The sequence below is a fragment of the Prionailurus viverrinus genome, chromosome B3 (assembly GCF_022837055.1).
Source record: "Prionailurus viverrinus isolate Anna chromosome B3, UM_Priviv_1.0, whole genome shotgun sequence".
Taxonomy (NCBI): domain Eukaryota; kingdom Metazoa; phylum Chordata; class Mammalia; order Carnivora; family Felidae; genus Prionailurus; species Prionailurus viverrinus.
In genome coordinates this window covers 131,760,130-131,786,247 of record NC_062566.1, presented here as the reverse complement: position 1 = coordinate 131,786,247, position 26,118 = coordinate 131,760,130, and the positions used below count along the sequence as shown (strand labels likewise).

The 26,118-nt window shown below is 54.7% G+C and overlaps 1 protein-coding gene across 4 annotated transcripts in view; it reads left to right on the top strand.

Annotated features, from left to right (window-relative positions):
* Positions 1-26,118, top strand: part of ITPK1 (inositol-tetrakisphosphate 1-kinase) — a 180,358-nt gene that overhangs the window by 61,289 nt on the left and 92,951 nt on the right. The window contains exon 1 of one of the 4 annotated variants that reach the window (XM_047862683.1): positions 15,647-15,707. The exons of 2 other annotated variants lie outside the window; for them this stretch is intronic. The gene's annotated coding sequence lies outside the window, so the exon portion shown is untranslated. Of the gene's footprint in view, positions 1-15,646; positions 15,708-21,390; positions 21,405-26,118 lie in introns of those variants that run through there. One more of the 4 variants, XM_047862684.1, reaches the window with a different exon arrangement.

The window sequence follows — 26,118 nt, the reverse complement described above, 5'->3', positions numbered from 1 at the left end:
TTTATCAGACAGACCGTCTCTGTGAGGTGGGATCTCTTTATTATTCAGATGAAGAAACTGAGGCTCAGATATGTCACTTGCTTAAGGATGAATCTGAGGTCACGGAGCCAGCAAGGACCGGCTGCTGTGGTCTTTGAACCCAGGCGGGCTTGATCCCAATGGCCTGGGATCTCTCTGTTCCAGTCACCCTCCCTACCCCCGCCCTAGTGCTAATCTGACCTCGCTGGTTTCCCGTAAAAACCTGTTGTGCCCTTCCTGAATTTTCCAAGGCTGCCGTGAACCCAGCCCTCAATATCTTTTTTTTTTTTTTAATGTTTATTCATTTTTGAGAGAGTGTGATTGGGGGAGGGGCGGGGGGGGGGGACAGAGGATCCAAAGTGGGCTCTGTGCTCGAACTCACAAACTGTGAGATTATGATCTGAGCTGAAGTTGGACACTGAACCAACTGAGCCACCCAGGCGGCCCTGCAGCCCTCAGTATCTTGCGTGGGCCTTTGCAACAGAGCTGGGCCATTCCCATTCCTGAGCTCTGTCCACTGTCCCCCATGCCCATGCTCACCTGTTCCAGCCTTCAGCCACTCAACCTGCCCTCACTGCAGGTGAGAAGGTTCACACCCTGCCTGCTCTGAACAGCGGTTTTATACTCCTCTTTCTGACTCATTTGTTCCCATTGTTCTGATCCTAATACTGCTCGAGGACTTGGACCCGTCCCTGCTGAACCTCCTCTATGTGGCTCTGGTGATGTGACTTTAATGTGGGGACTACATGCAGAGGCGTGGGCAGGGTGAAGGGACCAGAGTGGGCTGGAGGGGCTCCAGGAGCCTAGCTGTGGAAACTGTTACTGTTCCCAGGGCCGGCGAGGCAGCCGTAGTTGTGCTGGGCTGAAGCTCCCGCCCAAGGCATGTTGTTGAAGCGGGGAGAGGAGGGATAAATACCCCAGCCTCACTTTCTCCCTGCTCTCTGATCTTCTGGTACCTTCTGTTGGGCAGATGTAGCTGGAAGTCCAGAGGTCCTCAGAGGTAAGCCTCCAGGAATGGAGCAAGGTGGAGGGTGGGGAGGGAGGCGGTCAACAAGGAGTGACCCGCACCCCTCTCTCCCCTGCTTTGTGATTCGGTGGACCCCAGGGCAGAGCAGCATTGTGTCCTGTGGCCCAGAGGTGCCATCCCTGGGCTCTTGGGAGGGCGACTCAGGGTCCTCTGTCCCTAGGCTCTGGCATGACCCCCCAGCTCTGACTTTCCTGTCTGACCCTCCCAGATGTCCCTGTGGCTGCTATCCTACAGGCCCATTTTGTGATTGTGATTGAGAGAGTTGACACTTGCAGGACTAAGGCCTGGGGCTGGTCCCTTGATTCTTTGCATCACAGGGTGCTTGCTTGGGCCCCTGCCAGTCGGCCCTCTGTTGTCCTCTGGGAACACCGACATAACCCAGTCTCCCAGGGTTCAGCCACCTTGGTGCCCGTGCCTGGGAGGCAGACAACCCTAGGGCTGCATCAGAAGAGCAGGAGAAGGGCAGGCCCTTGCCTTGACCTGGGAGCTGGGGAGCTCTCCTGTCAGCACAGCATGCCCAGAGCTGGTGAGTCTTCCCCCACCCACCTGTTTGTGGCCTCTTGAGATGATTAGTCTATGGCTGAACTGGAAACTCGGGTCGCGGAGCCAGCAAGCCTGGAGAGAGTGACCAGGAGAGCACTTGCAGGTGCTTCTGAGATATATGATGCTTGTGGGAAGAAAGGACGTTATTAGGTCAAGGTGGCTGGCTCTGGGGGTCCCTGGCCCAGGCAGCAGGAGCTCCAGGCTCGCTGTCTGCCTGTCGTGCAGCTGGGCTGGGTTCTGGTTCCTTCTCTGTGAAACAGGCTAATGCCCCTGATGGGATCTCTGGCGTTTTATCTCACTCTCCCCTCTTGTGAATCTCCGAAATCTTCAGAAAGCGGGGGTAGGAAGGCTCCCCCATGCTCTCTCCATCTCCGTCTGCTTATTTCTTAGTCTTTCATCTTGAAGACAGCCTGGTGGAGTTGCCTCAGGGATCTGAGCCTGCCTGCCCCCTGGGTGAATTTGTTGATCTGTTTGAAGCAATCCCCTTTGATGCTATTTAAGTAGGACGGATTTCTAGAGAATACAGCCAACTCCCCACATCAGACTCACTTGGGTGCAATTCGTGTGTTGTAGGCAAATGCACATGTGGCTGCCTGTGTGTGCACAGTGTTTTTGGAGTTGGGCTGGCCTGAGTTTGCATCCTGTCTCTGACCTTGACCATTTCTGTGTGACCTTGAGCAAGTCGCTGTGCTGCAGGCTCTTGGTCGATTTCAAGGCTCATCCTCATTATGGTGTTATTCCTACTTGCCCCAGTGTCTCACAGGCAGCAGGTGGGTCAACGCAGGTGCTTTATAAACTGTAAAGTGCTCTCTGAGGTCAGCAGATGTGAGGACGTGCTCTCCACAGCAGCACCAGCTTTGGAGTCTCAGGGAGCATTCCTGGCAAGGCCCAGTTTTTAGTCTCGAAACATCATGCTCAAAAAATGCTCGCATGCGGTTTATTTAACTTTAAGTGGGGCAAATTCTGAAATGGGTTGTTTATTGTCCAAGCTGAATTTTTAATTTCTCATAAATTCCCCACAAATTGCTGTAGTACATCTATATTTATTGAATCTGTCAGGGTTGTTTATGGCACAGAGGCCTGGGCTCCTGTGTTTGCGGTTGTTGCCGTGGTGACGCTGGGGTCTGAGGCTCTAGAGGAGAGGCCCAGTTCTGAAGCAGCATGGAAGGTTCTGGAACAGGCTGGCCGTGTGAAGTAGAGCAGTGGCTGCCACACTGAGGGCCAGCCTTGGGTCAGGCGAGGTGTTTAAGACTCTGCATTCCATTCCACCTTTACTTACCTCCATTGGTCCCTCTTCCCTTGGGGTGCGGGGGTAGGGGATATACGGCTTCAGTCTCCATTTCTGTGCCACACCCTTGCTACCCCAACTGTGTCTGGCAACCAGTGGCAGCTGCACCACAGGGAGATGTACACATTCCCCCAGTTCTGCTGGGTCGGGATCTGCAGTTCAATAAGATGGCAGGTGCCTTCTTGCCTGTGCCTGGCCCATTGTCATCAGGTGGCCTCTCTGCGACACCCCCAGGGTTCCATCACCCTTAGGACAGAGCCCAGAGGTCTTGGCCTGGCAGTTCTTTGTCCCCGCCACCGCCCTACCCCATGATCTTTCTAATTCATCTCCCTCATTTCCTTTCCCCTCAACACCTCCATATCCAGCCCAGCCCTCCGTCTCGCACACGTCAGTCTCTGCCTGTGCTGCCCGCCCCAGCCTTATGTCTCTGGGGAATAACAGGCATCCCAGAAGAGGCAGGCCCTGAGACCTCCATCTTTCTGTGAGGCCCTCTCTGCTTTGCCTGGACTGGGTCAGGGCCAGCTTTGCTCCAGCTCCCCTGCGCCCGAAGGCCTCACCTGCCCCTGCCTTATGGGGCTGTTTGACCCACTTCCCCAGCTCACTCCTCTGACCTTGAGCTTGCTGGTGCTCTGACTGCTGTCTGCCTGTCTCCTGGGGGCGTGGCCTGCAGCCTGCACTCAAGAATGCCACTCCAGTCAGCCGGCTTTCACAGAGCCAAGACTTGAGCCTGGACTTTTCCCAGGAGCCTTTACGTTCCATCCTGGGGAAGGGACTCTGTGCAGCAGCAATGGTGGGGATTGGTGGGGGGCCCAGTCTTTGCTCAAGGCCTAATTGTTAGCTATGGCTAGAGACTGGAAGAGGGTGTGAGGGGGTCTTCCTGGGCTTTGGGAAGGCACCCACGCGAGGAGGGGACCAAGGGGACAGCTGAGAGGTCCCCTGAGCTCCTGTGTGCAGGAGAGAATGCAGAAGCTCAGTTGCCCTACAGGTGTTTTTCCAGCACCTGCTCTGGGCTGGGCAGAGTCAGGGCTCAGGGGGCCCCGTGGTGCCCAGACCTGCTCTCAACGCGCACCCACATCTAGAAGGATGAGAGACCAAACACAGGCAAATGAGGATGTGAAGTGAGGATGATGGTCGACATGGATAGGAAAGGAAATGAAGCGGGGCAAGGGGCTGGAGGTTGATAGGGGTTTTGGAACATGCTTTCCTTAAAGCTGAGCATGTGCTGCCTTTGGACTCGGCCACTGCACCCTCGATAGAGTGCTTATGTCCACCAAGAGGCAGACATAGAGTGTTCCAAGCAGCAGTTGGCCTAATAGCCTCAAAGTGGAAACCACCCAAGTGTCCATCAGCTGTAAAATGGGTACATATAATGTGTTATATTCGCATGTTGTAATTCTGTTAAAAAGCTTTTTTTAAAGTTTTGTTTATTTGCTTTGAGAGAGAGAAAGAGAGAGAGTGAGGTGGGGAGGGGCAGAGAGAGAGAGAGAGAGAGAGAATCCTAAGCAGACCTCCAGCGTGGAGCCCAATGGCAGGGCTTGAACTCACAAACTGCGAGATTATGACCTGAGCCTAAATCTAGAGTCGAATGCTTAACCAACTGAGCCATCCAGGTTGCCCCTTAAAAATTTTCTTTTAATGTTTATTTATTTTGAGAGAGAGGTAGAATGTGTGTGTGAGCGAGGGAGGGGCAGAGAGAGGGAGAGAGAGAATCCCAGGCAGGCTCCTCACTGTCAGTTCAGAGCCCGACACGGGGCTCCATCTCAAGAGCTGTGAGATCATGACTTGAGCCAAAATCAAGAGTGAAATGCTTAACCGACTGAGCCACCCAGGCGTCCCGCCTGTGTGGTGTAATTCTATATAGCAGTGAGAATGAGCCAATGGCCGCTCCATGGAAACCATGGATGAGTCCCATAGACATAGTGTTCAGCCAGAGAAGCTGACCCAGAGGAGTGCTTGACGTATGATTCCATTTAAGTGAGGTTCTCGAAAAGGCAGAACTGCTCTGTGGAAAAGAAGACAGGTTTGTGGTTACCTTTGGGGATAGGGTAGGTAGGCGGGAACATGACAAATCTGCTGGGTCCTGCAGGGATCTCTTTTCAGTCTTGATCTCGGGTGTCAGTTTGAATATTCAAGCTGCTCGCTCATGATACACGCTTTCTCATTTATCATTCGTTAGACAGTAAAACGCTTATAAAACAAAAGGCAAAGAAAGCCACAGGAGGCAGGGGTGTGCAGTTTTCTGTAATATGTACTCTTGGGTTCTCTCTAGAGCATTGGTTCTCACGCAGCAGTGCCTGTCAGGACTGAGTGTCCCTCTTCTTGAGGCTCCCCTCTAGGAAAGATGCTCCCTTTGCCGCTGACGGTACAGGGTCCAGAGGAGATCGCCCTTCACGGGCCTGGAGCCTCCCACCAATCGAAGGAATGCAAGTTCTGCGCTCTCCCCACCTCTGGCCCGGAACAGGTGCTCTGTGAACATTTATGGGATGAGGGGTGTTTCTGTCCCAGTGCGTCCAGCCTGTCTTTGGTAACGTAGACATGGAAGGAGAGGATTCCCTCTTTTTTTGTTCAAAAAAATTTTTTAATGTTTATTTGTTTTTGAGAGACAGAGCACGAGTGGGGAAGGGGCAGAGAGAGAGGTAGACACAGAGTCTGAGGCAGGCTCCAGGCTCTGAGCTGTCAGCACAGAGCCCGACGCAGGCTCGAACTCACAGACCGAGCCGTGAGATTGTGACCTGAACCAAAGTCGGACACTTAACCGACTGAGCCATCCAGGCACCCCGACAGGATTCCCTCTTGTGTTCTGCTCTCTGACTCTGGCTTCCAAGCCAGAGAGGTGGTGTTGGCAGGAGATGAGAACGTTCATTGTCTGGACGCCGTTTTCTGTGGAGCAGACGTGGGGTCCAGTTTGCACCGGCCAGTTGAGGGCAACCTGTGTTTATTGTGTGTTTACTCTGTGCTAGGCACTGTATTCCCATTCCAGCGTCTTAATACCTTCTGTTTCCAGATGAGGAGACAGGTGAAAGCAGGCCCACGCTGGGGACATGCTCAGGTTCACGTACTAGCTAAGTGGGGACTGTGGTTGACCCCAGGTGGGTAGAGTGATGCTCAGGCCAGCGTTTGCTGCACTGACTACACTAGAGGGGGAGGAGTTAAGGCAGATGCTGGGAAGGAAGAAGTTAAAAGCAGAGTTGGAATGAATGAGTCCTTCCCCACTTCCTTCCCCACTCTGTCTCTCCCTCCTTCAGTCACGAGTATGACTTCTCTCCTTCCGTCATCTTTGACTGCTTCCGACCTGTGTGGTCTTACCTGCTGACTCTGAAGCCTGGCTGTCCTGCCTCCGGTTCCACAGACTACAGGATTACAGTCACCCGGGAACTTCTAGGGCTGTATATTCCCAGCACCCCTACCCCACAGCCTTCCCCCAATCAACAACCCCCACCAGGGGAATGAACCTGACACATCGTAGTCACCCAAAGCCCCTAGTTTGCCTTGGGGTTCACTCTTGGTGTTGTCCGTTCCTATGGGCTCTAACAAATGTGTGATGACACGTACCCCTTGTAGTATCATATCCTGATATCATACACCGTATGGTATTGCCCAGCTTCACTTCCCTAAAAATCCTCTGTGTTTCTCATATTTCTTTTTTTAATACTTAAAACAAACAAACCAACAAACCCCCACCACTGGGGCGTCATCAGGTATCTGGGGTGGGTCCTGAGCATTGGCTTGTGTGAAAGCTCCAGGGTGACTCCGATACACAGCCGGGTGCGGCTCGTTGGATGCCAGCTGTGGTTCTCAAACTTGAGTGTCACCGGAATCCTTGGGAGGGTCTTCAACTAGGTGGTGGCCTCATGCAAGTCTCTGAACCAGTATGTGTTTCCTGGTGATGTTGATGCTGCTGGTCTGGGGACCCTCATCTTAGAGCCCCTGGCTTTTTTTTTTTTTAATTTTTTTTTTTCTTAACGTTTTATTTATTTTTGAGACAGGGAGAGACAGAGCATGAACAGGGGAGGGTCAGAGAGAGGGAGACACAGAATCTGAAACAGGCTCCGGGCTCTGAGCTGTCAGCACAGAGCCCGATGCGGGGCTCGAACTCACAGACCACGAGATCATGACCTGAGCCGAAGTCGTCTGCTCAACCGACTGAGCCACCCAGGCTCCCCTAGAGCCCCTGGCTTTAAACCGTGGAGGTGGAAGATGTCCTGGGGCTAGATGTGCCTCATGCAGAAAGCCACTGGAGCTCTTTCTGAGTCTTTTGGGGCATCTAGGGGTTCTGCCTGGGCGCTTTTCATAGATGCACTGCCTGCTGTCAGACTAGGGACTGAATCTGGGATGGCAGGTAGAGTGCATCTTGTCTGTGTCTGAGCCCATGCACTTCAGCCACCGGCCCCTTGGGGATCCTGAGTTTGGGGGGAGGGGGGTGGTGCCGGCGGGTATTACACCGAATGCAGGGTGGGCCCGGGGAGCAGAGGGGGTTGGAGGCCAGGTGAGCTTCCAGCTTGCTGAATATCACTCAGGCAGTTTCTGGGGTTTCTTTAGTATTCCCACCGGGACACATGTGCCCCCGAGGGTAAGGGCAACCCAGACCAGCCTCCCTGGATGGGGATGTCCGTCAGGTCTGATATCAAGACATGGAGCCTGTACAGAGCCCAGGATCAGGTATAGAAGACCTTTAGCAGAAACTGGTCTGCTCTGCTTGAACTTCTAACAGCCCGATAGTAAAATCATGTAAAATACAGCTAACATTTGGGAGTGCTTTATAAAGCACTTGAAAAAAATCCCTCGTATAAACCCGACAGTCCCATGAGCTGTAGGGATGAGTAATGGTCCTGCCTCTTAGATGTGGAATCTGTAGGGTCACCGAGCTGCTAATTGGCAGAGCTGGGATTTGAGCCCAGATCGCCTTCTGCTGTCTCAGCCCTCCCCTTGCCCCCAGGTGCACCCCCCCCCCCCCCCCCCCCCCCCGCAAAGAGACGAAGGCTCTTCCCAGGCAACCTCTGGCTACAAAAGTGAAGTTGCTGGTGCTTCCAGGGGTGGAATGTGCTAGAATTTCTTAGAACAGAGTTGTTCTTGAAACGGGTGATAATTCTTGCCCTCCTCCCAAAAGGTGGGCAACAGTGGAAACGAGCACCCCATGTCGGCAACAGCGGCAGGGATTGGTGAGTCGCTCAGCTTTCAGATCGGAAGGTTCCTGCTATGTCAGCTGTTAACCTCTCACGCTAGAGAGTTGTGAGGCACGGGGGTTTTCAAGCTTATTGGATTCGGGTTAGCAAGGGCATAGCACAGCAGTTTCCAAACTGGGCTCTTTGAGGAACCTAGGGGGTTCCTTGAAGGGGGCGTGCCTGCTTTTCCAAGGGGCACGCTGATCCCCAAACACAACAGCCTCCCTTCAAGTAACAGCAACTTTGATCTGTTTTTGATTTGGGAGTCAGATTTCATTTCAGGCACGACACTGGAGTTCAGGGGTGTTTGAAAACCACTTTTCTGGGGGACAGAGCCAGGAGGCGGGAGCCAGGGTCCTGGAAGCAGGGCTTTGGTCCCTGAGGTGAGGTGTATGTGGAGCGCAGTGGGGCTGCTGGGTGAGCAGGACGGCCTGGGCTGGGAGGCCTTGGGAGTGGAGGCTGGCCACCCCTGGCTCGGTGGGTTCCTGGACTGTTTGTCACCTTTGTTTGCCTGCCGGACCTGGTGGGCCCTGTGCTGAGCATGGGGGGAGGGTGGGGGGTGGGGGGTGGGGGTGGGGATGCAGTTGAGAACAGAATTGTCCCAGTCATGGAGCATCCAGTCACTGGGAAGACAGATGCTGGCTTTGGTAGACCTTCAGTCTCTTTCAGCACCTCTGGGCACTATTATCAAAGAGGGTAGCATTTTAATCTGCACAGATACCGCTGCTGCTCTCATTTCTGCTGACAAGTCAGCGTGACTGGTCAGCATCACTCACTTCCTCTCCAGACCTCGAGGGTGCGCCACCTACTGGACACTGCCGGTCATAGCGGCTCTACGGTCTGGTCGGCTGGGGCTCCCTGGGTCTCTAACCCACCCTCATCGGACTTCATCTTTCCAAGAGTAATGCTTGCCAAACCTCTCACCACCCAGGACTTTGATTTGCCACCTTTCTGAGTGGGTGACGGGGGAGGAAATGTTACTCATGCGAAGAGAAGCGGAGGCCAGGTAGGACCTTGCAGCATGGGGATGGGGTGCTTTCAAAGGCCAGCTGCAGGAGATGCCCACTTGGCCACTCCTGACCCCTGGTATCAGCCTTTGTTCCTTTGACTCTCGTGGTGGCCAGGGCCGAAGTTGCATTTTGGGACTCTCGGAGAACCATCTGGAATGCATGGTGCCCTAGAGTGAAGGGCCTCCTTGTACAGGACAGGGACCTGGTGGTTTATAGGGCAAGCGGAGTGGAAGAGCCGGCCTCCCCCCCTGCTGCACGGATGTGGTCGAGATAAGAGGTGGTATCCTGCCCACTCGAGGCTCTTGGAAGACAAGACTTTTACAAATGCAAGCTCAGTTCCGATTTTACAGGCTGGCAGCACGCACGGGACAACCAGCATGACCACTGGGCTTTCTTCAAAACATGCCTTGTGGGGGCCCGGAGCGCCACCCAGCCCTCCTTGTGTAAACTCTTGCACACCAGCCAGAGCGGCTTGCTTCTATTTAAGGCAGTCAGAAGATCTTCCTCAGCTTGCTGCCCCCTGGCCCTGCTCTGCCCCAGGAAGGCTGTTCCTCACACAGTCGTTTGCAATTGGGCGAAACTGGGCGGAGGGTGCCCTTCCCAGAAGGGAGGTCCATTCAGTCTTCCAGCCCCCCACTCCCCACCAGCAGGCCTACGATGTTTGGGAAGCACCTCGGTCTGGAGGCATCATTTTCTGTAACTTGACTCACTCTTTTCCTTTCCAAACCTGCATCCTCTCCTGTTTTCTTGGGTCATGATGAAGGTCCTGTCTCCCACCCAGGCAGCCTGCCCAGACGCCGCTGGCCCTCCCCATCATCCACAGTCTCATCGGTTTCCGGGGCCTGTCGGTTCTCCCTCCGGACTCTTCCTTGCCCGTTCCCACCTACATCCTCTTGTCCTATGTCCCCCGTCCCCCCTTACTCAGTATTGCCAGCCCTGGCGGGTGTCCCTGCCTCCTGGCCCACCCCTTGCCTTGCAGAGTGGTCTTTCCTGAAGAACACCTGCATCTCTCCCCTGCTTTCCGTTGTCTTTAGGTGAAAGTCTAGGCCTTGAGCATGGTTTATGGAGCTCTTCCAGTTTTGCGCTGCCAGCCTGGCCACCTCGCCTGCCACTCCCAAGTCAAACACCCGCAACCCCCCACTGTCGCCGTCTCTACACCGCTGCACACACGCCCTTTATGGCCCATCTTGGCACACCCAGTCAGGTGTCCTTGCTGGCAGAAGCATTCCCAGACTCCCCCTTTGTCTCCTCCTTCCTCCGGCTGCCTCTGCCGGTGCCCAGGCTCCTCGTGCTCTCTCTAGACTCTCCGCTGTTTTGGGGGGATGGCTCTCTTTTACTCTTCCCTGTGAGGTACCTCGAGGGCAAGGAAGGGTACTCAGCAAGGAACTTGGCACATGGGGAGCCCTTGATAAATGATTCTTAGGTATTTGTTGAATTTACCCCAAGGTCAAATTAAAAGCCACAGGTTTTTTGTTTGTTTTTTTCGGACTTTCAGGGGCACAGGGGCTCCATAATTTATTATCTTTACTATCTGGGGAGTTGCCCTCCCAGTACATCGTCTCTCTCCATCTTGTACACAGTCCCTGTTTTGTTCCAGGTAGCATTGGTGATTGACATAGGCCTGTCATGAAAACACAGTTCCCATTGTCAGAGACTCGCATCCCAAGCCTTCCTTGCGCCCCGGGGCACCCATGTCTTGCAGTTCTGACCAGTAAGATATAAGGAGAAAGAGGATTTCCTCTCGAGAAGGGCAGCTCCTTGGCTTTCATCCCCTTTTCACTGCCTTCCAGATACCCTCTGGGGATAGAGTACCTGGAGCTTTGGCAGCTGTTTTGTGACCATGAGGTAAGAGGAATGAGGACAGAAATCTACCATAGTAAGCATGGCAGAATAAAAACTTGAAAAGAGCCTGGGGTTCTTGCTGACATCGAGCCGTTGAAACACCAGAGACCCTCCAAACTTTCTGTCCTTATGTTGTAAGCCATTCTTAGGCAGCATTTCTTTTTCTTTTTTTTTTTTTTTAATGTTTATTTATTTTTGAGACAGAGAGAGACAGAGCATGAATGGGGGAGGGTCAGAGAGAGAGGGAGACATAGAATCCGAAGCAGGCTCTGGGCTCTGAGCCATCAGCACAGAGCCCAATGCGGGGCTTGAACACACGGACCATGAGATCATGACCTGAGCTGAAGTCAGATGCTTAACCGACTGAGCCACCCAGGCACCCCTGGCAGCATTTCTTAAAATCAAACATATCTTCTTTGATTCTTTTGAGCTTGGCTGACTGTTTTTTGTTGTTGTTCTCAACAATCAAGTGCACCTTTGGGATAAGGACTGGCCATCACAAAACTTTGAAGGCTGAAGGTGTGTGCCAAAGAGAAGGACACTGATGCTTGAGTGTTGTTAGCATTTGTGTTGTAAGTGTAGGTGCCCGAGGTGACTGTTGGGGACCCCTGTTCATTTGGACATATGTTATGTTAAAAAACTAAATTGTATGCGATGAAACTTAAAAGGCTCTTTAGGTTGTAAGCAACAGATTTCCATTATGGAAGGAAAGACTTCAGGAACTATGGGTAAATAGAGTTAGTTAGCAGGGATGTCTCATAAAGTCCAGAGGGGAAGTGTGGCCATTTGCAGGCCCTTGGGGACTCGAATTTATGTCATCAGGCATAGTTTTACTTCCCAGCCTCCTCGTGTGGGGCACATTGGGGGAGGTTGGCCAAGTCCCGTGGAAATGATGGCTAGCGGCTCCAGCCCATCAGCATGACACAACCTCGCGGGATACAAGCCTCTCCCCCTGCCCCGAGTTCCCAGGAAAGTGGCTGGTGCTTGCCGGTTCTGACTGCTCTGGCTCAAGTTACCTGCCTCTCCTATTAGTTTCCTGCCTAACAAATTGAAACAATGGAAATGTATTCTCCGTCCTGGAGGCTAGGAGTTGGAACTCAAGGCTTGGCAGGGCCACTTTCCACCTGATCCTTCTTTGCCTCCTCCGGCTTCTGGTGGGTGACTCCAGGAGTTCCTTGACTCGTGACAGCATCACTCTGGTCATTGCCCCCATCTTCACATGGCCTTGCTCTCCCTGTGTGTCTGTGTCTTCACCAGGCGGTTTCCAGTTCTTCTAAGGACACCAGTTGTGTTGGTTCCGGGCCCTTCATAATGGCCCCATCTCAACTTGATCACATCTGCCAAGACGCTGTTTCCACATAAGGTCACAATCGCAGGTGTGGGGGTAGGGACTTCAGCCTGTCTCGGTGGGGGGAACACAGTTCAACCCATAGCACCTGTTCTCAGACCATTCGCTTAGGTCTGGATGATGTGATGTTCTCATTGCCCTGTCCTGAGTTGCATGCTCACGCCGGAAGTGAGTAGGGGGGGTCAACTCTCTGGAATTGTGTGGCTTGAAAGTGGGAGAAGCGAGTTCTCCAAGGGGACTAGATTAGGGCAGGCCACGGTTGCAAGGCTGGCAGGAACAGTTCTGGTGGTTTGCTGGCCGCTGGCTGCGGGGGCCCTGGTGCTTCAGGTTATGTGTGGTGGGTCTGTCGGTCTGATTCTTCTCCCCCTCTTCTGGCACCTTCCATCCTTGGCCTCCAGGGAGGGGGCGGTTCATTCCCTTGGGAGGTGGATTGAGCGAGCACGCAGAGCAGTAGCCCGGAGGCCTCTGGTTTGCTCCCTCCCCGCTCACCTGGGGCGGAGGCTTACAGCGGGTGGGCAGCCGGGCACACAGCACCCTTGCTGTTCATCCCTCAGGTGGTTCTGCTGACAAGAGCTACTGTTGTGGGGACGCAGACCCGGTCGGCTAGTTAGAAGTTGAGCTTTGCCGGTAACGAACAGTGCCGTTTTTGTTTATTGGAGGTTCTCGGCTGCCGTGGAGGCCGGAGTAATATCCTGGGGCAGGACGAGGGCTGCTGAGTGTTCAAGCCCATGGAGAAATGGAAAAATACCGATTCCCCGATGTCATCCTTTGCTTTCCAGTTGACCACTCATTCGGAGATATTTTTGTTTGCACTGCTTTCCCCCGTCCGTTGGGCCGTCCCTCCCTCCTCGGCCCTCCCCTGAGGGTCCCAAAGCCCCAGAGCACCCGGAGCCTCTGGACACCAAATTGCGTCCAGCCGTTTCCCCACTTCCTGTATGCTGGCCTTATCTCTTTTATGACAGGGACACGGTTCATAGTTTTCTTTTATCTAGAGCACATGAGGGGGCACATGGTAGAGGAAACTTGAGCTGGGCCAACCGGGCGCGGGTCCCGGTGCCACCACCGCGCGGCCCTTGGGGCCCTGGGTGAGCGCTATTTCTGAGTCTCCGTTTCCTCCTCTACGAAATAGAAAACGATACTAGCCCCTGGCCTGCTTACTGGTTGTGGCTTTTCCTGTAAGCAGTTTCCTGTAAGCAAGTTTGTGCGTGTCTGAGACCCTGAGCGAGCACAGGCCACAAAAAAGTCTTAGGTGGAGCCTATGGTTGGCCGGGGAGGTGAGATCAAGATGCTCAGAGAGTTAAGACAGAGGTGTGTGGCTTGCTTTAAACCACACATGGGTGTTCACAGAAGAGATGGTGAGGAGGGGTCCGAGAGGGCTCTGTGTGTGTGTAGGCTGAGGGCTTGGGTCAGGTTCAGGGACCAGGGGTGGACCAGTCCAACCAGAGCAGTGAGCTGTGAGTGTGGTTCCTGGTCTCGTGGCAGTGGGGAGCCACTGAATGTTTTTGACTGTGTGAGAAGAGCAGTTTCAGGATGGGTACCCTGGCAGTTCTGACCCAGGCTGTAGATGAGGCTCTGATATCAGTTCTGAAGCAGTGAAAGGTCTGAATTAGAAACTTTAAATAGTAAGAAGATCGTGTAATTTTAATGACTGGTCCTTGTTAATCACTTCTCTGGTTTACGTGTAAACCGGGGTCTCTAACTGGCTTTTGAGAGCTGGAGGACCTTTTAGCTAGGCGCCCTGCCTCCTTCCCTCTGCCTTTCCCCCCATGCTATTGAAGGGGGAGGCCCAGCATATGCTTCATGCCTCTGGGCTGCAGTGGTGTTCTCTGGGGTCCTTGAGGAACTGAGTTAAAATAGAAGGCAGCACCAGCCTGGCCCCCGCCATTTCCCGCTGGCCAAGTGGCCCAGCACCTCGAGGGGCTGTGTGGCAGGTGGGTCCCAACAGGCAAGGGGAGAGGATCCTGAAGGTCTGTCCAGAGAGGAACCTGGCCTCCCTGCTTGTTTCTGAGAGGCAAAGCGTGAAGGTTTGATCTGGTCTAGGAACACTGTGCATATGAGGGTGAGGACAGTAGTGCCTGGTGAATCACCAAACCCTGGAAATGCAGATGCAGACTTTAATCTTAGTCTGAAAGGCCATTTCGCCTGGGCTGTAAAGTCAGGGTTCTGGTTTTTTAGGGTACATCTTAGGGTGGGAGCCGTTAGATGCCCCTTCCTTCCACCTCCCTGGCTCCATAGCCAGACTGGTCCAGGCCCTGGAGCCCAGGCCCTGGAGGGTCCGGCCGGGGTTCCTGGAGTTGGAGCTGGTGGGTCACGTGGTCATTGCTTCTTTCTCTTCACCCAGCCTGGGTGCTTGAGGTGACCTGTCACACGGGGCTGGGATGCAGACTACACCCTCTTAACCACCCTGTAGTGCCAGTGTCCCCTTGGCTACCGTCCCTCCCTCCTGCCGGATCTGAGATCCCCATGGGGTTGGGGGATGGTCAGCATTGGTTACTTATTGCATACAGATCTATCCCAGCCGTCAGTCCTGTATCTGGAAGGCCCTGTGGATCATCCCAGTCTGAGTTCCCATCTGCCCTGTCCCTCCCCAGGGCCACAGCTGAGCAGGTGGGGGAGGTGGTTAATTAGCACTGGTCTAGGCTTTGGGCTGAATTCTGTTCTGGACTTTCTCAGTAATTACCGATGTGACCTTTGTCATGTTCCCCTTCCTTGTGGCTGGACCTCAGCTTCCCCATCTGTGCAGAGCCGGGTGGACCAGGTCACAAACTGGTGACTTGGATGGTATCTGGCCTGCAGGTGACTCACTTGGCCCACACAGGACTCTTATATCCTTTCCTTTGAATTACTTGCCAGTTTTTTGTTTTTTTTTTTTTCAACGTTTATTTATTTTTGGGACAGAGAGAGACAGAGCATGAACGGGGGAGGGGCAGAGAGAGAGGGAGACACAGAATCGGAAACAGGCTCCAGGCTCCGAGCCATCAGCCCAGAGCCCGACGCGGGGCTCGAACTCACCGACCGCGAGATCGTGACCTGGCTGAAGTCGGACGCTTAACCGACTGCGCCACCCAGGCGCCCCGCCAGTTTTTTTTTTTTTTTAAGGTTTATTTTATTTTGAGAGAGAAAGAGAGAGAGAGAGAGCATGCAAGCAGGGGAGAGGGGCAGCGGGAGAAAGAAGAGAATGTTAAGCAGGCTCCATACTCAGCATGGAGCCCAGCACAGGGCTCGATCCCATGACACTGGGATCATGACCTGAGCCAAACTCAATGTCACGTGCTCAACTGACTGAGCCGCCCAGGCGCCCCAAGTTGCCAGTGTTTAAACCACTTGCCCGCAGTCCCTGCCACTGCCTGCTGTCCCACACCAGCTGCCATATTTACATTTCTTCTCTCTTCCATTTACTTCCAGGCCCCTCCTGTCCGGAATTTCCCTGCTGCCTCTGGCTCTGGCCTCCCTGGGTAATGGGGCAGAGGTGAGAGGCTGGCCATTTACTAGCCCTAGCCACATTCCAGAATGGTGGGAGTTGAGGGCTCTGGGGGGCGAAGAGAAGGTTCTCCATGTGCTCAGAAGTCAGGGTGGGGATGCTGCTTGAATCGTGGACTTTGAGGCAGCAGACATCTCAGGGACAAAGTGGAAACCGGGACTGCAGGCAGGTGTGCACGGGGCTCTCAGGTGGAAGGGGGGGTGTGGTATGGGGAGGGCCAGCGGGCAGCTCCCTGTAGGGGTGTGGGCAGGATGCCAGGCCTGCCCTGACAAGTCCAGAAGAGATTGTGGTTTAGGCATGACCCCCCAGAGCCCTGATGTGCTGCAGTAACATATACCTGATTACAGCATCCCCAGCCCCAGGGCTTAAAGATCTTGGTAATCAAGTCTGGCTTTAATCAGGCCACAGATAAGAGCCTCCTCCCAGCCAGGCTGGGGCTGGCCGAGGCCGGGTGCACATTCCTGCCTGGTGCACTTTGTTCTTCCAGGGAAGGTAGGGCTGTGTGGGGTGGGGCTGCCCTGCTGCTGGGGCTCCAGGATGGCATTTTCCCTGCTTGGCAGGGCCCTGTGGAATTTCCTGCTGGGAATGGCCCCAAAGGAAAGCATGGTCAGTGGGTTGACTCGTGCGTATTCATTTCTCGCAGTGACCCCAAAGAGCGTGGGGCTTTTGCCGCCTTCTGCCGGTGCTCCTGCCTGTAGAAATCCACCTGGCCTGCCTGGTTATATGCCTCCCTCGGGCCTGCACACACAAGGACGGCTTTAATCGTGGCCTTCCTAGCTGTGTGATCTCGGGCAAGTCATTTCACCTCGCCGAGACCCAGCTTCACAGCTGTGTGTGCCGCGAACCCACCTAGGGCCCCGGTGGCCAAGCTGGGTCAGCGTTTTGTGCAAGTGCCAAGAAGTTTCTAAGACTTGGCTCAGAGTGTGGGCCTTGGTGGATGACCTGGTTTTCTTATCCTGGCAGTAGCTATGTGAGAAAGGGTTTGGACTTCAAGTCAGTTTGTAGGGATGGGGTTGGAACTTTTAATTTTCTTCTCCTTGTCTGAGGCCCCTATTCCTTTCTCTGTCTATTAGCACTCCCTCTGTTCCTGAGCCCCCCCCCCCCTGCATTGTGCAGCCAGTACCCGGCTCACCTCACAAGCCCCAGGTCCCCTGGAAAGGCAGGCAGCACACAGGTCGAGTTTCAGAACTTTTCTCCAAAGCCCTGTTAGGACCCAGTTCTACTCTGGCCCAGTTCCCAGCCCTGTCCCTGGTGAGGGTGTTCGACCCACACCCTCAAAACGGGGGAGATCACAGCCCCAAGCAACTCCTTTTGCCAAACGGCTACGCGTCAGAGGGGTGTTTGGTGGCCTGAAAAAAGTACCAGGTGTTTTCCAACCCCCCCCCCCGCCCCCCCCCAGCACCAAGGCCCACCCAAGCACTGGGATCAAAGCTGCCTGGCTGAGGAGAAGGGGACCGACTCACTTTTGTTCTTAGCGACACATTCTCTTCATCCATGGCTATCATTCATTCAGTGAACATTCAGTATAACACAAAGACAGGCGGGTTCTGTGAGCACAGAATTGACCAGGGGGCTGACATGAGCAGAGAAAAGGGCCACGCTGAAAGGTCACTGTGCAGCTCAGGGACCGCAGGAGGCCAAAAGCGCCACGCCCAGAAACGGGACCTCAGCAAGAGAAACTGCACCCAGAAGCACAAGGCAAGTGGGCTCCACACACAGTGTCCGATGGAGGACCCGCCACCCAGCCCAAAGCCACGCACACAGCAGGCGCCGTCCCAGCTGGCACCGACCTCTGCAGCTGAGCCCTCGTGACGAAGGCTTCCTGTCCCTGCCTCCCAAACACTAAATTCTCATTCTAAATTTGTATATTTTATTCCAAATTTTTAAAAATGTTCATTTATTTATTTTGAGAGAAAGAGAGAGAGAGAGAGAGAGAGAGAGTGTGTGTGTGTGTGTGTGTGTGTGTGTGTGCGCGCGCGCGTGCGCACCAGCAGGGGAGGGGCAGAGACGGAGAGAATCCCCAGCAGGCTCCATGCTGCCCTGCACAGAGCTGGACGAGCGGCTTGAATTCGTGAACCAAGAGATCATGACCTGAGCTGAAACCAAGAGTCGGTCACTTAACCGACTAAGCCACCCAGCCGCCCCTGCAATATAATATTCTAATATGAGGCAGTGGAGTAGGAAGAAACCCATGTTTCAAGTTTGTTAGACCTGTGTTTGAACCTTGGATCTGTTACTGTGAGATCCAGGGTATTTCATTCATCTCTACTCTAGAAGGTTAATTTCCTTAACCTAAAATGATGATTTTAGTCGCACCCACTGCAGTGGGTGTCCCAAAGATTGAGGTACGAAGGTGCCTGCTGGTGGCTGGTATGTAATAGGCAGTCACTGCTGCTGTTGTCATTTTGTAAGGCGGCCTGTGGCTATTGGCGGCCGCGGGCCACAGGCTGGGTGAGGTGAAGTCTTTGCTACCAAGAGCTCATGATCAGAGAGGGTCAGCGTGAGGCCACTGTAGAGGTTTGCTGTGTTTGGGGGGCTCCCAGCATCTGAACCTCCTCCCAGTTGACATCTGAGGAATTCTCTTCCATATGGGTCATTGGAAGCCAGGCCAGAAGGGCCTTCCTGGCTCTCGCCCGTCCTGCATATGGACATGGGCACATGCTGGGTGTGGGCACCTGCCTGGGAACCTGCCAGCCCCATGTGCCACCCGGCTTTAGTGTTCGGGAGGCAGGGACAGGGAGCAGCACACTCCCGCTAGGGGGCCAGGGTCATGATCCCCGCTCTGTATTGATTAGTGGGGATGGGGGCAGTGGGGGGAGAGGTGTGTTTATGGCTTCTGCCCTGAGCTCAGTGAGGCACCCGTCTGGTTTAATCTCCATGACACCCTGTGGAGGACGTAAGATCTGAAGAGACAGCCTCAGTTAAGTAACTCACCCTGTTCCCAAGGCCATCCAGCCAGTGGGACAGAACTTTCTGTCCAGCCCCCCTGCCTCCCAAGCCTGGCAGTTTCCAAGTCCCCACATGACCATGCTTGGGGGAAAGGGAAGGGCAGTGTGCCAGAGTGGGCTGGGATGCACAGGGATGCTTCCCGAGGAGGGAGCGTATGAATGGCCCCTTCGGAGGATGCTGGGAGCTCACCAGGCAGGTGAGGATGAGGGGGAGGAAGCCCCAGAGGCCCAAGCCAGCGTTGGCCTTTGGGAGGAGCTGGGTTTGGGGTGACTGGCCTGTGCTGTGTTTGTGGGGGTGCCCAGGCAGGAGTGGTGGGCAGAGCGGCGTGACAGAGGACCCTGTGTGCTCTGGTCGGGGACTTGGGCCTCATCCTGTCGTCGGTAGGAGCTGGTGCAGGTGAGGGTTGGCGTTGGTGGCCGAAGACCTGTGTGCCCCCAGCCCCCATCCTTATACCTCAGGGCCATGGCCAAGAGCCCTGCACACAGGCCCCACTTTCCTAGCAGGGGTAACCGTCCTGGGGTGGGCCTGGGGCCACTCCTCTCGAGCCTCGCACACACCCTCCAAGTCTCCCGTTCTGTGGTCTGTTGAATGGCTGTGGAATCACCATTCTTCTCCCAGGGAGATAATGAGGGTGAAGAGCCTGTGTATGTGTGAATATGTAATTTTTAAAACGAAGTGTCTCTTACTCAAGAGGAACAAAACGTGTGAATATAGAAAAGGCACTGTGTGGGAGCACCTGGGTGGCTCATTCGGTTAAGCGTCTGACTTCGGCTTGGGTCATGATCTCACAGTCTGTGAGTTCGAGCCCTGCGTCGGGCTCTGTGCTGACAGCTCGGGGCCTGGAGCCTGCTTTGGATTCTGTGTCTCCCTCTCTCTCGGCCCCTCCCCCACTCATGCTCTATCTCTCTCTGTCTCTCTCTCTCTCTCTCTGTCAAAAGTAAATAAACAGTAAAAAATAATTTTTTTTTTTTTTTTTTTAAAGAAAAGGCACTGTGTGTTCTTCCATTGGCCTGCCCTGGAGGTGAGGCACCTCCCAGTGTGGTCGGGCATAGGGGACACCAGTGTGTACTGTGACCTCATCCAGGGAGTCTGGTGGAGAGCATGTAGGTCTGCAGAGCAGGGACCCTCCCCCCACCCCTGGGAAGAGTCCCTGCAAGGTGGGGCCGGCGAGGGCAGAGGAGGTCCTAGAGGGGGAAGTGAAAGTGCCCCTGTTCCCCTCTGCACCCCTAGACTTTGTGTCCTGCCACCGCGTACGCCCGGGAGAAGTGCGGTTTGCTCGTCACATCGCTGGCCTGTCGTACCAGCTGGTGGGGGTACCGAGCTGGGAGGGCGTGGCGGGTGCTCAGGAGGCTGACATCTGTCAAGAGGGACTTGACAGTGACCCTTGTGGGGTTGGTGCCTCCTGTGGCCCATAGCAGAGTTAAGTGACCACCTGGGGGGGGTGGTCTGTGGGCCAGACGCCAAGCTCCTTAGGTTTACAAAGACGCAGGCCCGGAGTGGAGGTGTGGGATTCCCGTAGAAGTCGATCCGGGAAAGCCTGTTTGAGACAAGGAGGTGGCGGGGTGGTGCAGGGCGTTTCTGGGAAGCAGTGAGCAATAGTCTTGCTTGGATGGCAGGTGCATGGGGTGAAGTGGGGGGAAGGGAGCCCGTGGCAGGTTGGGGCCAGATCCGGCCGAGAGGCCAGGCACCCAGGAACTGCAGGCTTCGTTTGTAGGACGAGGGGAGTGGTGGTGGGCTTTGGTGCAGCAATGCCCCCACGAGAGCTGGCTGCGGGAAGATGCCACAGTGGCTGGTGTTGTCCACAGATCAGTGGCAGTAGTAGTCAGCTCGCTCCAGAATTTGGAGTATGTCTTGTTTTGGGGCTCAGTTCAGAGAAAAAGAGAGTGAGAAAAAGGTCACAGGTTTCAGGAATTGTTATCGAACATTTTATTTTCTGGCATGACAAGGAAATGCGGTTTTCCACTAAATGTGCTTCAAAAAAAATTTTTTTGATGTTTTATTTATGTTTGAGAGAGAGAGAGAGAGTGCATATGCACAAGTGGGAGAGGGGTGGGGTAGGGTGGGGGTACACAGAATCCGAAGCAGGCTCCAGGCTCTGAGCTATCAGCACAGAGCCTGACGCGGGGCTTGAACCCATGGACCGTGAGATCATGACCTGAACCCCAGTCGGACACTTAACCTACTGAGCCACCCATGCGCCCGTGGATCCTACTTTTTAATTAAACATGCTATCATGTCCGACTTCGACTCAGGTCTTGATCTCACGGTCCGTGGGTTCGAGCCCCAGGTCGGGCTCTGTGCTGATAGCTCAGAGCCTGGAGCCTGCTTTCGGCTTCTGTGTCTCTCTCTCCTTCTCTGTCTCTGCCCCTCCTCTGCTAGTGCTCTCTCTCTGTCTGTCTCTCTCCCCCTCAAAAATAAAAAAACTTAAAAAAAAAAAAAAAAGAAAAGCTAGGATCCAAATCTGTTTACGTGGTTATGGTCCCAACTGGGGGGAAAAATATTTCCAAGATTGGAGGGATGTATGCAAAATACCATTGGTTGATCAAGGAAGAGTTGTCTGGTGTGAATAAGTTAACTTGGAATTCAAACACCTCTTCCAGTGAGCCTTTGTTAATTTGACTGGGATTTTTTTTTTTTTTTTAAGCTGCATTACATTATAGCCACATCTGGTGTCTGTCCACACTGCCCGAATTTCACCGTCTCCACACGGGGACACTCTAGATTCTGAGTTCCCAGGTGAGCTCCATCTCCCCTTTGGGGTCTTACGGGGTGCCAAGGGGCATTGCTCTGGGGCTTTTGGACCACACCTTCCAGAAGCCAGGTGTGTGTTCGGCCCTGCTCTAGTGGGTGTTCTAGAGTCCTAGGCCCTTTGTGAAGTGGGGACAGAGCCTGCAGGTGGCTCAGTGGTTCAGGCTGTTCCATCCTGGGGTCGGAGCCTGGAGCCTGGAGCCTGGAGCCTGGCCGGGCCTTCAGCTGCAGCTACCATTTCATTCTGACAGTGACACCCAACCTTCACGTTTCTTGAAATACCTTTAATCCAATCCTTGCTAAAATTTGAATTTTCGTTAGATGTTGGTATGAATTTGACCCTTGGTCACATCTTGGGAAGGAAGGTAGGACCCCGGTCGCGTGCCCCTATCCCCTGCCCTTGTAAAACAGCAGGTGGGATCTGACCTCAGAGGTGAGGTCATTGCTGCCCTGCTAATAACCATGCAGGGGACACAGAGGTGGCTTTGCCTTGGGGTCAGGGGTTCCGCTCTGGTTAAGGGGTTCCCGTGTGGCCCCCGGGGACTGAGACTGACTTTGCCCGGCTATGCCCCAGAGCAGGGAGCCACCCAGGGAGCAGGGGAACAGCCCTCAGAGGTGGCCTTGTTAGAGAACAGAGCCCTGGCAAGTGGGGTCGCTGCCCAAGAACAAAGGAAGTGTTGAGAGGGTGGGGGTGGGGAGAACAGCGGGGTCATCCCTGGCAGGAGGGCAGGCAGGAGGGCAGGAGATCGAGTTCCCTGACCCAGCTCCCAGGCAGTACACATTGCACACTCTCTGGCAGGTAGGTCCTTTTTCTTCCTCCAAGGTTGCCTTTGCTGTGTTAGCTGCGCCCCTCCCAGCTCCTCCTGTCTCTGCGCTGGGGAGAGTTTTTCTTAGCATTTCCCAGTTCTTGGAGCCGCGTCCTCCCCCTGCTCCCGGTATTGAGATGACAGCTCATGTTTTTGGTCGTGATCCCAGAGCCTAGAGAATAGGGTCAGTGTTCCCAGGGCAAGTAATTATCGGAGCTGGCGGGCGAGCCCTGTACTCCCCTGATGAGCCCTGCTCCTCCCTCTCCAGGAAGGTGGCTATTCAGAAAGCTGGCCAGGCTTGCGGGGAGCAGTGGGGAGGTGCCGCCCGCAAACAGCAAGGGCCCGTGGGTCGGATGGGCCACCTGCCCCGCCAGTGTCTCGGAGGCAGTCATGCATATTGAGACGCATGTCACATTTCTGTTCATTCTCTTGGTGCCTCTGACTTTATCTTAAACCCCAATGAGACATTTGTGGTTTTTCTCCTGTCACAGAGAAGCTGACCACTGTGGCCTTGACCAGGCGCCCTTCGGATGTTTCCTTCCCTTGTACCTGGGCATCGGCAGTGCCCCGTAGACCAGCTTCCCGTTCGCCACCCCTCTCTCCTGACAGCCCTGCTCTCTATTTTATTTTTATTTATTTTTTTAATGTTTATTGTTTATTTTTGAGAGAGAAAGAGACAGAGCATGAGCAGGGGAGGGGCAGAGACAGAGGGAGACACAGAATCTGAAGCAGGCTCCAGGCTCCGAGCTGTCAGCCCAGAGCCCGATGCGGGGCTCGAACTCACGAGCCATGTGACTTCTGAGCCGAGGTTGGACGCTCAACTGACTGAGCCACCCAGGTGCCCCCCCCCCCACTTTTTAAAGCTCTTTATATGTTTATTATTTATTTTTGAGAGAGAGAGAGAGAAGCTCTGCTCTCTAAACCTCATTTCCAAGGCAGTGCTGCCCGCTTGGCCGCCTGCTGACCCCACATCTCCCCCTGGACTTGAGGTACAGAATTTCTGTAGCACTGCAGTCTGCAGTGTTGGCTTGGGCCTACTTGGCGTGTGTTGGCAGATGGCACATGAGGGCACTGGGCCCACCATCTCCTCGGCTCTGCTCACCAGCCACCTCCTCTGGGTTGACGTCCTGCCCCCACTTGAGTAACCTCACCTTCCTTTGTGCCCTCACTGTATTCTTTCCGGTCATTCAGGAAGAGTGCTTGGCTTTCATATGTTGAGTGAATGACAGTGAAGTGGTGTGACGAAGGTCCCAGAGACCCTCGGCGGCGGCGGCGTGGCAGTGTTTGTTTCAAAGGAGAATGGTGGGCGGGGGAGAGCAGGGCCCTGTCCTGGGAGACAGGCGCCCAGAGAGGTGTGTGCCAGCCATGGCATGGGTGCCCGGGGAACGTCAGTGCCACCTGTGGTGGGGCGGGGAAGGAGGGGAGGCCTGCGGAGGTGCTGCGGCCCGGGAGGTGAGGTGGATGACAGGAGGGCCCGCGCATCAAGGTGGAGGGAACCGCGGAAGCCTGGGCCCCCTGGGCCACTGCCCACCGCCTGTGTGTGGAGCCATGGCACCTTCTCGACCGTAGGCATGACTCATCCACTCCACCCTCAGTGAGTTCGCGCTCGTGGTTCTCCCCTCAGAATCTTGGTGGGTCATCGGGCGTCCATTCAACCAGCCACAAACGTTTGCCAGATCCCCACCTCCTACGGGTTCCAGGTCTCAGGGGTACCCAGGTGATTAGGATGCATCCCTGCCCTGTGAGGGGGGTTGCATAGCAGACAGATGATCCCAACCCAGGACCGTCGCAGCTGTGGTAGAGGCCACCTCCTAGTTCCTTTCCTGGTGGAAGGTTCTGGAAAAGCACACAAATGAGTAAAGGCATAGCTGGGTAGAGGGACTGGAGTCACCTTCTGAGGAGCCCTGTGGGATCCCCAGAGGGAAGAAGCATTATCTGCGCCTGAAGCAAGGAACTTAAGGGCCTCTTTGCGTTCAAGTAAACCCAGTGGCTTTGCTCTTGGTTGGTATGGGTTTTCCCAGGATTTCCTGTGTCTTCCTCTTCTGCAGAGAGGGAGGGGTGGTTGCCACGGGAACCACCGGTTGCTGTAGGTGCCTGTATGCCCAGGGGGAAGCCACTTCCTCAGTCAGCCAGCCCTTGGGGGGCCCGCTGGGGTGGGATGCTGAGGGAGGGCACCTGGGGGAAAGGTGTTGGGTCATGGGTTAGGCGGGACCTGCCAGGAAAATACTAGACTGCTTTAGCAGGCTCACGCTTCAGTTTGGGGGCTGGGATCCCAGTAGCAGAACCCACTCTTTTCTCCCCATTCTTGGCTTTGGGGAAAGGCTGCTGGCCAACACTCTCCTACCCCACCTCTTGGTGGGAATCTGTCCTCTGTGTGCACCCACCCCATCCTTGGTCCTGGCCACTCAGTCACTGTCTCTGCCTCTCTCTCCCCCCACCATTACTGCCCTGGTTCTAGATACTTCTGTTCACCCCTGTGCTCTGTCCAGGAGCCCTTCTGTGCCCAGGACTTAACCCTGCCACCCACACATAGGCCATTCTCTCCCATTACGAATCCTCCCTGGCTCCCGAGGCCCTGGGAATCTGTATGACCCTCTTTTGAGTCACTGTCCTCTGTCCTGGCAGGCCCCACTGCTTGTCTGACCTGAGCCTCTTCACTCAAGGGCCCAGTGCTCCACACTCAGGAGCCAGTTCTGACATCACCTCTTCCCTGACAAAGCTTCCTGTCTTTTGGTTTCACCAGCAGGAGGGACTCCCCTGCCCGTGGCTCCCTAATGCCTCACACATCCTGCACTCCTGTCCTGGCCACCCCGGTGGTCACTGTCTCTGGATTCACTGGTCTGCTTCCTCTCTGTGCTGGCCCTGGTTCTTGTGTCTGGACCCAGCATGGGGTCCGGCCCAGGGAAGGTGCTGGGGGGTGTGGGAGGGGGCAGAGTAAGTCTGTGGCTCCTGGGAAGATGAGAAGCAGCAGTGACGTTACGGGAGGCAACCCTGCCGGTTGATGCAATGGCTGTTTCTTCGAGCTGCTGGAGGTGCACCCGTGCTAACGCACAGTGAGTTTAAACTTGAAAGCAACCGCTCTAGGAAACCTTCCTTGACCCTGTCCCCCACCTCCCAGACGTGGCTCAGATGACCCTGGGGTCTTCCTCTCATCGGTAGGACTGTAGGAACTTAGGCCTTGGGGCAGAATCTGTGACACAACAAGTCCAAATTTGCTGATCTAATTTGTAGACTCTGGGAAAGCCCGATGCCTGATTTCGTTCCACCACTCTGCTCTAGAAAACCATGCCTTTCACGTGACCTGAAGGCCTTTTCACATCTCTGCTTTCATTCTGAGTCCCTTGTGGGCGTCTGTGTGTCTCGGCCTCCTGAGCGGCTCCCGAGCAGCTGCTGCCACAGTGAGAGGCCACCCATCAGGCCCTTTGCAGAGGCCCAGGCTCACCCTGCAGAGAAGGACATGAGCCATCCTGGCTGTGCTCACCCATCGAGCTTAAAACCTGAGTTTAGGGGCGCCTGGGTGGCTCAGTTGGTTGGACGTCCGACTTTGACTCAGGTCACAATCTCACAGTTCATGAGTTCGAGCCCTGCGTCAGGCTCTGTGCTGACAGTTCAGAGCCTGGAGCCCCTTGCTTCAGATTCTGTGTCTCCCTCTCTCTCTGCCCCTCCCCTACGTGTACTCTGCCTCTTTCTCTTTCAAAAGTAAGTAAGACATTAAAAATAAATAAATAAAAGCTGAGCTGAGAAGCAGCTGCTCGGAGCCACAGTCTGTAGAATACAGTCTCCCCATCCGTGAGTCCTAGCAACTCACTGAGGTCACCACAGGCTACTGCAGTACATCATTAAGCAGGAGCTAGTCAAGGGCATCGAGCTGCCCCCTTGCTGCTGGTATGTACACG